Source organism: Dermochelys coriacea, chromosome 7 (assembly GCF_009764565.3).
Source record: "Dermochelys coriacea isolate rDerCor1 chromosome 7, rDerCor1.pri.v4, whole genome shotgun sequence".
NCBI lineage: Eukaryota > Metazoa > Chordata > Testudines > Dermochelyidae > Dermochelys > Dermochelys coriacea.
This window is the reverse complement of record NC_050074.1, coordinates 46459746-46474667: the sequence shown is the minus strand read 5'-3', so window position 1 is coordinate 46474667 and position 14922 is coordinate 46459746. Positions and strand designations below refer to the sequence as shown.

The 14922-nt window shown below is 49.4% G+C and overlaps 1 protein-coding gene across 1 annotated transcript in view; it reads right to left on the bottom strand.

Moving 5' to 3' along the window:
- The window catches only part of TEX264 (testis expressed 264, ER-phagy receptor), a 139910-nt gene extending 135571 nt beyond the window's left edge, over positions 1 to 4339 (bottom strand). The window contains 1 exon segment of the mRNA XM_038410426.2: positions 4265 to 4339. The gene's annotated coding sequence lies outside the window, so the exon portion shown is untranslated.
- Between the last annotated feature and the right edge of the window lie 10583 nt (positions 4340 to 14922).

Sequence of the window (14922 nt, the reverse complement as noted above, 5' to 3'; positions counted from 1 at the left end):
ACATGGGGTTGTTGTGCTCCCTTTTGGAAAGGAATCAGGATCACTGATTCCAAACAATGTCTCCCAACCCCCTGCCTGCTTGAGACGAATGGCATGTCCCCTTAGTTTGCGGATTGTTTAGCCACATCACAGCTGTCTGAGGAACTCCATTCAGAAAAAGATCACCTTGGAAAGCTGCAGATCTCCTTGCAGGATTGGAGAGGAATTTAAAAGAAAGACTCAGAGATTCTTTCCAAAATCTAAGATTAAACATTTCATGACAAGAAAGGCCAGATGGCATGCTTGAGCTAGCAATAGCACAGAGGGTTGTGATGAAGTGGGGGATTTTCTTGTTTTTTTTCCAATGGTTTGCATGCAGAGGGGATGGGACTCAGTGTTGTTACTGGTTTAAAGAGGTGATGGGAGAGGGAGTTTGTTGTTACAGAGGACCGGCGACAGAAATTGGGACCCCAGCCAATGTCCTGGAGAATGGATACCCCAGCAACTGGTGACCTGAAGGCCTAGCTCAGGATCCACAGCCAGTGTCCGGACAGTGGGGAGAATCATGGCTGCAAAGAGAGTGACCCCAATGACCGGACCAGGCGGTTCCAGCCAGAGGGGGCCAGAGGACAGAAGAGAGGAGAGGAGGCCTGTTTACCTGGATAAAGACAATGGACACCAGGCAGGGTTGGGGCCGGTGATATCAGATGCCCAGCTGGGAAGCAGGGGGCTCTGGGCTGGAGAGAGAAGCAGGACAGAGCCCACCTGGAATGCAGGGGAAACTCAGATGTCTTTGTGCTGAGGGAGGCCAGTGCCTGAGGGCCTTGAGAGTTCCTATACTGTGTTCAGACATCAATAAAACCCTCCTGTTTATGCTGGCGAGAGTCACTTCCAGTCTAGAGAACACGGTTGCATTATTCCCTCTGGGGGTGGAGGCCACGGGGGTCCAAAGCGAGTGAGACTCCCCTGAGGGGGCCCACAGCGAGAAACAGTCATGTGCAGTTCCCAGGAGGTGGCGGGGCTTAATCCCCAAAAAGGGCTGTCTCACTGAAAGGGGTTCCCCCAAGGACTGCACAGGGCTAAGAGTGGGCACGACCTGTGAGTCCATGACAAGGGGGTGCTCTGCAAACCTTCCCAGCTCCACCTATGGCATCCTCAAGATATATCACTCTGCAGCTGGGCGTGTGCCTCCCAGTTGCAGGGGACAGATTCATGCTAACTCTGCTCCGCTAAAAATCGCAACCTTGGCTAGGTAGCATAGGCAGCAGCTCAAGCTAGCCACCTGACAACAAGCCTGCTCAGACTCCTGGGTACATACTTGGGCAGTGAGCAAAGGGGCAAAACTTCAGCCAAATTCTTCTATCAATTAAATCTGGGGCAAATCTGCAGGAACTCCATTGAACATCACTATTTATTAAGATGATGTTAAAATAAAAAGAAAACCATACAGAGTTTAAGCAAAAGAAAAGGAGTACCTTGTGGCACCTTAGAGACTAACAAATTATTTGAGCATAGCTTTTGTGAGCTACAGCTCACTTCAAGCATAGAAGTTTCTGGTTACTAGGGATAATGTACAGATATCAAGGGATGCGAAGTTCGGTTTAGGATCTGATGGTGTAAAGAATACATAATCTGCAATATCCCCAATTGGGGGTAGAAGGTTAACAGGTCAAAGTACAGACATTGAGATATGAGGGTATTTGTTCATATAATGGCTATGTTCAGGTGTTATTCTGGATTTACCCTCAGGTAACAAAAAGAAAAGGAGTACTTGTGGCACCTTAGAGACTAACAAATTTATTAGAGCATAAGCTTTCGTGAGCTACAGCTCACTGAAAGCTTATGCTCTAATAAATTTGTTAGTCTCTAAGGTGCCACAAGTACTCCTTTTCTTTTTGCGAATACAGACTAACGCGGCTGCTACTATGAAACCTGTCATTATCCTCAGGTAACAGGGTGCAGAATTTGGCCCTATGTTTTTATTTGTTTCTAAAGCTTACTCAATACAATGTTAGTAATCAAATCACACCGATTTACCACACCCACACACATAAGCCTCGCACAAAAGAAAAAAGAGAAGAAGGAAGCTTGACCCACAGAACAACTGAGACAGGGCTACAATTTGTGCGTGTCAAAAATGAGGAAGAAGAAAGTGAACCAAGCCCCCAGGTAGTTATCCAGCTCATCCACTGCACAGAAGTTATTGATGAGCCCAGAAACTGGAATCTGTTTCAAATTCCATTCACCTCCTTCTCTACTTCATACAGCTGTTCAGTTTCTCCCAAGTTCCCAACCTGTCTTGTTTATTTCAGTTGTGTTCCACTTCCTGGTTTCACGTGCACCAGCCTGATGAGGTCACAGTGCTCGTGCACAGTCTGGGAAGCCAAGCAGCATTTTTCCTTCCATTCCTTAACGAGCCACTGATGCTCTATGGAAACTTTGGAACACATTCACTTTGGCAGCAGTTCTGCCTGGGAGTCAATGTTTATCCAGCAGGAAAGGGGAGAAGGCAGTAGGGGACTGCTTTCTAGGATTTCCAGGGATCAAAACAGTTTCCTGCTCCTTTCAGAGTTTGCCTACTCCAGCTTCTTATTCCATACCTCGAGTAGGTAATCTCCTGTGACAACTGTTCAGCTAATTGTAATGACACAAACAGAGGATTATGGCTTCAGGTAAGGACTAAACAACTGGAGTGGAATGAGCCTTGGGCCCTGATGCCGCTGGGATCCAACAATACTGATTTCAAATCAGGGCAAATCACATTTGTTGCCAGCCTGCTTTTCCTGACTAGTGTGGACTGGAATTTTAATTCAAATGAGATCCAGGCTTCATTACAGACTCTTGGGGCCACTCGTTTAAATTGGTAAACGTTGGTTATTGTCAATTTTTGCTTCCATTCAAAGATTGACAAAGAAACACCTGTGTTCACAGCTAGAGAAAACGCAGGGTTTTTTATTTTAAATACTGTTTGGATTCTCCTGAAAGTTGCACTGTAAGGAGTCTTACACATACAGATACCATGGTGATGGGTGCTAGAGAAAAAAACACAGAGGAGAGCCCCAGGGCATGGGGAGGTGGGGAGATTTGGGGGGATGATCAAGGCGGGAGGGGACACTGGTCACCCTCAGAAGAACTTTGGCATACTGTGTTTGGCTGTTCCTCAAAGATTTTCTCCTCCTCAAACAAAAGAGATGCAGAAATCTTTGGGGCTAGTCAAACTCCTGGCCCAGCAAGATTTGCCCCACAGCGAGTCCCCTTCCTGGCGCACCAGATGCCGCTCCGCCAGACACCCTGCCGACCCCATGGAATCGAAACCCCGCTGAAACTCTGGGATTGCCCAGCGCACGGCCAGGCTCACGAAAGCTTATGCTCAAACAAATGTAAAAGAACAGGAGGACTCGTGGCCCCTGAGAGACGAACGCATTTATTTGAGCATCAGCTTTCGTGAGCTGCAGCTCGCTTATGCTCCAATAACTGTGTTCGTCTCCTGTTCTTTTCCGCACCACTGCAGGCTGGTCTACAACAAGGCTTTCCAAGCTCTGAGTAAAAAGAAAAGGCGCACACTTGCGGCCCCTCAGAGAGCAACAAATGTATCAGTCTCCCCCCGAAGCCAGCAGGGATCCCCGAGTGCCAGGTCTCCCCCCTGCACCCCCGCTCGGGGATCCCCCGAGTGCCAGGTCCCCCCCTGCACCCCCGCTCGGGGATCCCCGAGTGCCGGTCTCCCCTGCACCCCCGCTCGGGGATCCCCCGAGTGCCCGTCTCCCCCTGCCCCGCTCGGGGATCCCCCGAGTGCCAGGTCTCCCCCCTGCACCCCGCTCGGGGATCCCCCGAGTGCCAGGTCTCCCCCTGCACCCCCGCTCGGGATCCCCCGAGTGCCCGTCTCCCCCCTGCACCCCCGCTCGGGGATCCCCCGAGTGCCAGGTCTCCCCCTGCACCCCCGCTCGGGGATCCCCCGAGTGCCCGGTCTCCCCCCTGCACCCCCGCTCGGGATCCCCCGAGTGCCAGTCTCCCCCTGCACCCCCGCTCGGGGATCCCCCGAGTGCCAGGTCTCCCCCCTGCACCCCGCTCGGGGATCCCCCGAGTGCCCGTCTCCCCCCTGCACCCCGCTCGGGGATCCCCCGAGTGCCCGTCTCCCCCTGCACCCCCGCTCGGGGATCCCCCGAGTGCCAGTCTCCCCCCTGCACCCCCGCTCGGGATCCCCCGAGTGCCCGTCTCCCCCTGCACCCCCGCTCGGGGATCCCCGAGTGCCCGTCTCCCCTCGGGCTCAGTCCCGCGCCCAACTCACCCCCGCGGCGGTGGCAGCAGGGCCGGCGCGGGGCCGCCCCGCTGGAGTCGGGGGCGCGCCCGGGCGGGCAGGCGGCCAGACGCTCCGCCGCTTCGCCGCCGCCCCCAACAGGAGCGCGGGGGGGACGGAGCGTGCGCGGGCACGGGCGACCTGGGGCGGGCGGGCGGGCTCCGCGCTGGGCGTGGCCCTGCCCGTCCCCGGGGGGCGGCACAGAGGGGCTCCTTGGTGACCCCGCCACAGCCCCGGCGGGGGGGGCGGGGAAGGTCTCTGGGGTGCCCCACCCCAGCCAGCAGGGCGGAGGTCTCTGGGGTTGTACCATCCCCAGCCACGGGGGGGAGGGAGGGGTCCCTGGAGTGGGGCCAATCTCAGCCGCTGTGGGGGGAGGGCGTACCGGGTTGGCCCTACCCTAACCAGCAGGGGAGGGGGTCTCTGAGGGGCCACTGCCTTGGTCTGGGGGGTCGCTGGGCTGGCCCCTCCTTGGAACCAGGCCCGTCCCTGGGGTGAGCCTGAGGGAGCACCGCCAGTCTATGGGGAAGGGTCTATTCTCAAGGCAATGTGGCCAATCTATGGGGCTCTTCCGTCTCTGGGCTAACCTCCCAGCTCTGCTCCCCAACCAGCCCAAATGAGAGCCGGACGCTGGGGGGGGGGGGGCAGAAGGAAATGCTGGGACAGGAGTGGCACCCCCACGCTGGCAGCCCAGAGCAGGGCACCGGCCAAACGGTGCTGTTGGAGGAGCATCCAAGGCTGGGGCCTTGCAATTTACTGAGCGGCCTTTTACTGTGGTGCTATGGGAGGAGATCTTCAGCCTTGTGTTGGGCTATCACAGATGCATGCCAGGCTGACACGTTGGCATCTGAGGAGAGTACCTAGTCATAGAATCATAGAATATCAGGGTTGGAAGGGACCCCAGAAGGTCATCTAGTCCAACCCCCTGCTCAAAGCAGGACCAAGTCCCAGTTAAATCATCCCAGCCAGGGCTTTGTCAAGCCCTGACCTTAAAACCTCTAAGGAAGGAGATTCTACACCTCCCTAGGTAACGCATTCCAGTTGTTTCACCACCCTCTTAGTGAAAAAGTTTTTCCTAATATCCAATCTAAACCTCCCCCATTGCAACTTGAGACCATTACTCCTCGTTCTGTCATCTGCTACCATTGAGAACAGTCTAGAGCCATCCTCTTTGAAACCCCCTTTCAGGTATTTGTAGTATGGCTGAGTGCTCAGGGCGCACAGTGTTGTCAGAAGAGGGCTCCAGCCGGGCCTGGTCCTATCAAGAAATGGGTGCAGAAGCATCTGTGGAGTCCCCCCTCCCATACCAAGGAGGTGGTGTTCTCAGAAGAGTAACCCCAACTAACACAGAAGAATGGGAGAAGTGTCCCTCTGGCAAGGTGACATCAGGAGAAGGCACCCCACTGTTATCCTCCAACAACCTAACCTGCACACACAGTCAATTTTTATATTGGAATATTATTTAAAAGTTGACTAGAAAAGGATGTGAAAGTCTCTGTAGCTCCATTACAATAAAGCAGGAAGTGGCAGCAGGACCTAAATCACACGTGGAGGTCAATCAGCGATAAGCATCATAGAAATGCCTGTAAATAAATATTCTGAAAATGTAATCCAAAACCAACTGATTGTCTACCAGACAGTATCTGGTATCATCACTGAAACAGCAGGGGACCTAACAAAATAATATCAGAATATAAAGGCTCACCACGTGATCTAGTTTCCTCCCACCTGAGGACTTCAGTGTAAAAAAATGTTATGCTTCTGTGCCAGGACTATGGTAGGGGCTGTTAAATTCTTCTTATTCCCCTGCTTCATGATGTCCAGACCAGCAAGACTGAGCTATGTGGTGATCAGTCTGGTGAATCCAAATGGACTCACCCAATAACAGATTTGGTCATTTCCTGTCAGGAGATGTTTTTCACCCATTTCACAGGTGTTGTATTGAGACTGGTTTTGGCTGCCCTCTTGAGGACACCATGGGCCTGAGCCACAGAGTCTCACCAGAATTCATGCACAGAGATCCAGAAAGTGCTAGGAGGGCTGCTAGACTATGTCCTGAGAAATATGTGCATGGCTGGTGAAACCCAGAAGGGAGTGCATTATTGGGTGGGGAATGTTAATGTCTCCCTTGTGGAGAGCAAGATGCTAAATACCCTGAAGGGATGATCAGGACTTTGCTCAAGACATTATTTTTAATTACCTCAGCTATTACCACTCTGCCTCAAACCTTCCCTTGTTTGGACAGGTCAAAGAATGGCTTGATGACAGTCAAGGTAGATATGCTGGAGGGTAGGTATAGGGTCCAGAGTGATCTAGACAAATTGGAGGACTGGGCCAAAAGAAATCGGATGAAGTTCAACAAGGACAATGTGCAGAGTCCTGCACTTAGGAAGGAAGAATCCCATGCACTGCTACTGGCTGGGGATCGATTGGCCTAAGCAGCAGTTCTGCAGAAAAGGACCGGGGATTACAGCGGACAAGAAGCTGGATGTGAGTCAGCAGTGTGCCATTGTTGCCAAGAAGGCCAATGGCATATTGGGCTGTATTAGTAGGAGCATTGCCAGCAGATCGACGGAAGTGATCATTCCCCTCTATTCGTCACTGGTGAGACCACACCTGGAGTATTGCGTCCAGTTTTGGACCCCCCACTATAGAAGGGTTGTGGACAAATGGAGAGAGTCCAGCGGAGGGCAATGAAAATGATCAGGGGGCTGGGCACATGACTTACAAGGAGAGGCTAAAGGAACTGGAGTTATTTAGTCTGCAGAAGAGAAGAGTAAGGGGGGATTTGATAGCAGCCTTCAACTACCTGAAGGGGGATTCCAAAGGGGATGGAGCTCGGCTGTTCTCAGTGGTGGCAAAATGACAGAACAAAGAGTAATGGTCTCAAGTTGCGCGTGTGGAGGTTTAGGTTGGCTATTAGGAAACACTATTTCACCAGGAGGTGATGAAGCACTGGAATGGGTTACCTAGGGAGGTGGGTGGAATCCTCCATCCCTTAGAGGTTTTTTAAAGGCCCGTCTTGACAAAGCTTTAGCTGGGATGATTTAGTTGGTGTTGGTCCTGCTTTGAGCAGGGGATTGGAGTAGATGACCCTCCTGGGGCTCTTCCAACCGGGTATTCATAAAGAGGAATGGTGTCAATTGTTCTCCGTGTCTACCAAAGGTAGGACAAGAAGTAATCTGCTTAATATGCAGCAAGGGGGATTTGAATTAGATATTAGGAAAAAACTTGCTAAATTAAAAGATAGTATGAATAGGCTTCTTCCAAGGGAGGTTGTGGAATCTCCATCGTTGGAGGTTTTTAAGAACAAGTTGGACAAACTCCTGTCAGGGATGGTCTAGTCCTGCCTTAGCAAGGGAAGATGAGCGATGACCTGTTGGGGTTCCTTCCAGCCCTACGTTTCTATGGCAGCTCAGGGTTCATCTGGATTCCTCTGTTCCTTGGCTCAGCCAGATCCCTACCACAGATTTCAGACCTGGCTAGGGTAGGGAGGTATCCTTAGTTGATACTCTTCCTCCTCCAATCATTGGACAAATCTCAGTGGTCATAGTGGTGTTGTTAGCTCTATCAGCAGCCTTTGATATGGTGGAACACAAGATATGGTTGACTCACGGGGTCTGGCATGAGTGGACAGGGTTGTTCTTTAATGGCTACACTCCTTCTGTCTGAGAGTTTCAGAGGGCAGTGCCTGTTTATATGCCATGCCACAGAGCTGCACTCCATCCCACCATATTCCATGTGTATGTGAGAGGCATATGAGACCAGTTTTGGGCTGCAATCACATGCCAGTAATACTCAGTTCAATGCCTCCTTTTCCACCAGATCTGGGCAGTGCTTTGCCACTGCCTGGCTAAAAGTGAAAATGGCTCATTAGGGTGGAAAAGACAGACCTGATCATAGAATCATAGAATATCAGGGTTGGAAGGGACCCCAGAAGGTCATCTAGTCCAACCCCCTGCTCAAAGCAGGACCAAGTCCCAGTTAAATCATCCTAGCCAGGGCTTTGTCAGCCTGACCTTAAAAACCTCTAAGGAAGGAGATTCTACCACCTCCCTAGGTAACGCATTCCAGTGTTTCACCACCCTCTTAGTGAAAAAGTTTTTCCTAATATCCAATCTAAACCTCCCCCATTGCAACTTGAGACCATTACTCCTCGTTCTGTCATCTGCTACCATTGAGAACAGTCTAGAGCCATCCTCTTTGAAACCCCCTTTCAGGTAGTTGAAAGCAGCTATCAAATCCCCCCTCATTCTTCTCTTCTGCAGACTAAACAATCCCAGCTCCCTCAGCCTCTCCTCGTAAGTCATGTGCTCTAGACCCCTAATCATTTTTGTTGCCCTTCGCTGTACTCTTTCCAATTTATCCACATCCTTCTTGTAGTGTGGGGCCCAAAACTGGACACAGTACTCCAGATGAGGCCTCACCAGTGTCGAATAGAGGGGAACGATCACGTCCCCTCGATCTGCTCGCTATGCCCCTACTTATACATCCCAAAATGCCATTGGCCTTCTTGGCAACAAGGGCACACTGCTGACTCATATCCAGCTTCTCGTCCACTGTCACCCCTAGGTCCTTTTCCGCAGAACTGCTGCCGAGCCATTCGGTCCCTAGTCTGTAGCGGTGCATTGGATTCTTCCATCCTAAGTGCAGGACCCTGCACTTATCCTTATTGAACCTCATTAGATTTCTTTTGGCCCAATCCTCCAATTTGTCTAGGTCCTTCTGTATCCTATCCCTCCCCTCCAGCGTATCTACCACTCCTCCCAGTTTAGTATCATCCGCAAATTTGCTGAGAGTGCAATCCACACCATCCTCCAGGTCATTTATGAAGATATTGAACAAAACGGCCCCAGGACCGACCCCTGGGGCACTCCACTTGACACCGGCTGCCAACTAGACATGGAGCCATTGATCACTACCCGTTGAGCCCGACAATCTAGCCAGCTTTCTACCCACCTTATAGTGCATTCATCGGCCCATACTTCCTTAACTTGCTGACAAGAATGCTGTGGGAGACCGTGTCAAAAGCTTTGCTAAAGTCAAGAAACAATACATCCACTGCTTTCCCTTCATCCACAGAACCCGTAATCTCATCATAAAAGGCGATTAGATTAGTCAGGCATGACCTTCCCTTGGTGAATCCATGCTGACTGTTCCTGATCACTTTCCTCTCCTCTAAGTGCTTCAGGATTGATTCTTTGAGGACCTGCTCCATGATTTTTCCTGATGCTTTTTACCTGATGCTTGTTGGCAAGGGGAATTAACACGCCACAGTGACTGGCGTGCTCTATCTGCTGCAGGATTGGGTCTGCTCTTTCTGCTGCAGGACTGTGTCCTAGGTTCATGCTCTGTGGGTAATTTTGAGCTTCCAAGTGGCCTGAATTCCCAGGTAGCACTGATGGCTCATTTTGCTGAAGATTACTAAGAGGCTGCGGTGTTCCTTGCTGCCACAGACTTCACCCAGCCAGCATGGTCCTTATCCCCAAAGGCTGGACTACAACTTACAATGCTCAAAGACCATCAGGAACTTTAGCTAGTGCAGAACATGGGGATCCTGCTAGTTTAGTGGACTGAATTAGTATAAGCACACTGCACCTGTGTTAGCATTGCATCTGCTTCCAGGGGCAGTTCAAGGTGTTATTCTAGGAGCATGGATGGGAGAGTGTGAGGAGGGCAAGAGGCAGGAAAGCCTATTTCAGTATACTTAGAATAATACTTTACCACGGTTTAGCCCCTTTCTTCCAAGGAGCTCAACCCATTTTACAAACTTGAATTACATCTCAAAGGTGCTCTTGGAATTAGGTATCATACATTCTTTACTGGGGGGGGGGGGAGGGGAATGTACAGGGAAATAAGTGCTTTGTCTGAACGTAACCAGTGAGTAGAGCACTCTGCCCTCCAGCCCTGAAGTTTATTAGCCCTGGATATGCTTTAGCCTAAAAAACCAGAAACACACACACAATTTATCTAACTAATCTAGAAATCCTGAGGGGTTTGGTTAGTTTTGACTCCCTTCATTAGGGGCGTGCCAAGCAGAGCTGATGGTGGCATTTGCTACAAAATACAAAGAATTTTTTTCAGAACAAGTCAGTGCCCCCAGTAGGGGCAGCTATCCCCAAGCCTGGGTTGTGGCTGGTAGGATTGAGACGCAGCAACTGAGGTTTTGAATATATTTGGCCTTGGACTGTTTGTGGCATGCTCAGCCACTAGGAGAGGCTCTCAGAGGAGTGCTGGTCTTCTCTCAACTGGATATTGATCATCTTGGAGAGGTTATGGTTATGACTCACCTGGCCTTTCAGCCCATTGTTATTAAACTTCTTTACATTAGGAGGCAAACAATGGATGTTATTGTTGGAAAAGTATTGATGCATCTGTCCCGGCTCCTGGCCTGTTCTCTGCAATATTTGTGTGTCTGCTCATCCATCTATGTCTATAGACTACCAGCTTATCTGGACAGTGGTACGAGGTCCAGTGCCAGGCACCGTGTGTGCTGCTAGTTGGAACCCGGTTAGTCAGCCTCACAGTTATGCATCACATCACACAGGGCTTCGGTGAGCTCATGCCCCTAATGCCTTCTACTCAGCAGCAGACTCCAGTCCCTCATCCCAGCACAGCACCTGGCTCTCACCCCTGCCCATCTGCTGGACATGCTGTGACCCAGGGAGACCCCCATGCCAACTGGCAGGGGCATGGCCCTACCATAACTCACTTCAGGCCTGACACACTCATTGCCCCAACTCGCTGTTGTCAGAATCTGTATTTAAAAGGTGTGCATGTAAGGTACCATATGCAAACTGGTAACATACTAGTCATGAATATTATTGAGCAATGCATTTGCAGGTGATGTACAAAATATTATAGATGTGTGCTGGAAATATGTTCTTAAACGTCTTTGGCAGGCAATGACTATGCCTTAGACAAAGGAATGTTGTTTTTGCTTGCTTGACTGTGTTTCCAAATGTAAATTAAACAAAGTAACATCAAAGACAATGAAAACACACTTTACCATGGAAGGTAAAACAAGGGCCATCAGGCGGACAAGTCGGGGAGATGGCCTACTTTAGCAATCACAACAGGGAATGGAAATTCCACCCCAAGAAGAATTCCTGCCTCTTTGTAACAGGGTTAAATGAGCTTTGGGAGAGTTTAAGCAGACACAGAAAGCCATTTTTGGTATCTCTCAGTGGAAGACAAAAGGGGCCAGAGCTCTTGAAATTGAAGAAAGGTGGATCCTTCAGCCAAGGGGGTTGAAGTTCCTGGGAACTGACTATGGTGAGAAACTAGCTCAGGCAAAGACTATTGTAATTTGCTGAAATTAAGATTTAGTCACTGATCTTTCCTAGCTCTTTCACTCTTACTTGAAGGCACTTAACAAATATTCTCTGTTAATAAACATTCTTGTTTCATTACAAAACAATCTCAGGGTTGTGTAATAAACTACAGGGTGGGTCTCTGGTGTGCTCTGTCTCTCTAGATGCAGAAAACCTATGAGTGTCCAGCGAGAGGGACATGGCAGGGAGACGTCTCTGGGGAACTTGGGAGTTAGGGTGCACTGATGGGTATCTGCATGGCTAGGTTTGGACTGGCAGAGTACTCAAGAGAGTTTGCTGGCAGAGCAGTTGAGCGGGTGTATCGGAGAGGGCTCATAGTTGTGAGTGACCTGAGCAAGATGTCACACATGCCATCTCCTGTCACTATCTCCCTTTCCCCAAATTAAGTTACATGGTATGCATTTGAACTGGGAGGGAGGCAAGAATGTGCTTTGTAAAAAATCACTTTAGACTCAAAGGGTCACATAAGCAAGTATCTTTGGGAGGACATTCACTGCATTTTGAACCTTTTAGTTGGAACATTGCAAAATACATCCTGCCTTGACAAACCTCAAGTTGGACATACCTAATTTAGCAGAGGAAGACAGTAAGCATCCGATGAAGTGAGCTGTCGCTCACGAAAGCTTATGCTCAAATAAATTTGTTAGTCTCTAAGGACCTCCTTTTCTCATATCTGGAGAGAAATTCCATATAATCCATCCACTACTCCAGTACTGGGAGCAATCCTGAAATCCTTCTCAGCTTTTTGCAGTTGTTACACAGGCAAGTTACTGTATCAAGTGCTGTAGTTAGCACAGGGATGGATAGGAGGGCAGATAGCCCACAGAAGGAAAAGGTTGAGAGCCATTGTACTTGAGGAAGTTCTGACCCCTTTGTGGCTGAAGCTGTATTGACAAACTGAGCTACAGCAAAGACTGGACTGAAGTCAAGCATGGATATTGTATGGCTGGATGGGTATGAAAGATAGATAATACCTGGATCTGCATCAGAAGCCATGGAGAAGAGGAGGATTACAGTATAGGAAAAGTGAAGATAGGTTTATTTGTTATAACTTCACTCACTAGAATACTCAGTTACCACCATTTTTTTGGTTTGGAACTGATTTTTCCCAGTGATTGACTGGTGTTCTAGATATAATAATAATTTTCTCTTATGCATATTTCTTTCATGGATATCAAGTGCTTTACAAAACCAGCTAAACATATTATTCCTATTGTACAGGAAGGGAAACTGAGGCAGTGAGTTGGTAAATGACTTGCCCAAGGTCAGACCAAATCCAGTGTCAAAGCCAGGACTAGATCCCACCTCTCCTGACTCCACTGTAAGCTGCTCAGTGCACTAGACCGCAGCTGCTCAATTCCATTAGCCCAAGGGAGTCACCTAAAGAGTAAAAAAATATGAGCACAAACTTTACACAGCAATATTTACAAACTAGTAATGATATATCACAAATATAAATAGTTCCTTTCATCCCAAGAATCCAGAGTGCTTTTATAAACATACAGGAGCATCTTGACCCACCAGCAACATGCAGCCACCTCGGGGAGCAAATGTTGGCAGCTATTTAATAGCATACACTCATTCTACCACACACATTTAGGCTAGGAAATGAAGATGCATGATCTCGTTATTTGAAACTATAGGGGCAATTTTGGAAAGCAGACTGCTGTTACCCAAAGTAACATGTACTGAAAAGATCTCCCATTTAGATACTGACTATGCCTAATGCTCCGTAGTCTAGGAGAGCTAACAAATTACACCATAGAAGGGAATAATTCTCTTTCCTGCTTCATAGCAAGATCTAAATGCATGCAACATTTTCTAATAATTTAACTTAATACTGTAAATCACTTAACTTAATACTGTAAATGCCTTGATCCACTAGCTGGTTAACATATTAGAGGCTGAACCTCTCTAATCTGGCACTCCCTGGTCTGGCAACATCCGTGGTCCTGCATAGGTGCCGACTCCCTGGGTGCCTCCAGGCTGGCAGCACCCATGGGGAAAATTAGTGAGTTCCAAACTCCCCCATGTGGCGCTGCGCTTACCAACTCCTCCTCCTCCTTCCCAGCACTTCTGGAATGCCGTGAACAGCTGATTCATGGCATTCAAGCTCTGGGCCGGAGGGGGTGGACCTGGGGCCAGTATTCAGAGCTCCCAGGTGGCAGCCAGGCCCCTGGGTGGGGGCCATGCTGGGTGCAAAGCCTGGGGGGGGCTGCAGCACCCCCCGCACCCTTACATCCCGCACCTATGGAGACCCGCTGGCACTCTGCATGCCCTCTCATGGTTTGCAAATTCTCTGGTTCAGCACTGGTCAGGTCCTGAGGGTGCCAGACTAGAGAGGTTTAACCCATATTAATGCTGCTAATTTTTGGATGAAAAGAAAATTTTCTGCTGATCATGCACCCATCAAACCCAAGGGAATAAAAGGTGGGAAGGATTTCTAATAAAGAGTGCATGCACTCACATAAATTGAACAATAGTCTGCTGCAGTATAAGTAAGATGCTTTATCCACCACCCCTTTCCCACTAAAATGTGCCCCCTTTGGAGAAGTTTGTCCCAAGCTCAGAAATGATACGAAGTCACCTAAATCCCTCCTGATTTCAGCTGTTTATCTGAGCTATAGCCTTTGCAGCTCTAATGGAAGAATTCAGGGTCTAAGTTAATGCTTACTGAAATCAATAAAAGTTCCCACTGAAGTCAAAGGTAGCTGGATAGGCACTTTGCCCTTAGAGCAGCTGATTTCCTGGGCATTCTGAAGATGAGCTCCCTCCAGGTATTCCTGGTTTTGTTAGTGTGAGGGGCCTCTTAGCTGAAGTCCCTCTGATGTTTTCATTTTCCCAAAACGCTCATTAGGTCTCCCACCTTTGTTCAATGAAAAACAAGCTGCACATCAGGTGAGTAGATCTAGCCGAAGCACATCCTTTCCAATTGCATTCTCCATAGAGATTCCCACACCGCCAGGACAGCTAATCACTTGTCTCCCTTCAAGAGGACAATCCAGTGACTCTTGGACACCCCACTCCTTCTCTCCCACTCTGGGAACTGAAGCTGGGTCTCGCACATCCCAGATGACTGCTCTAACCACTGAGCACCACAACCACCGGTTTGGATGGAGTGAGGCAGACACCTAACTCATTTCTACAGGAAACGCCTTAGGCTCCTAAGCCATCTGACTCCAGGTGGTGGATGCCCATTCACAGATCGCCAAGCAGATCTAGGTGCCACCCTGCTGCCTGGATTAGGCACCCATCTGCAAGAGAGGGGCAGGGTTTCGCATACACCTCTGATTGCCAACTCCTATTGGCTGGCTTTGG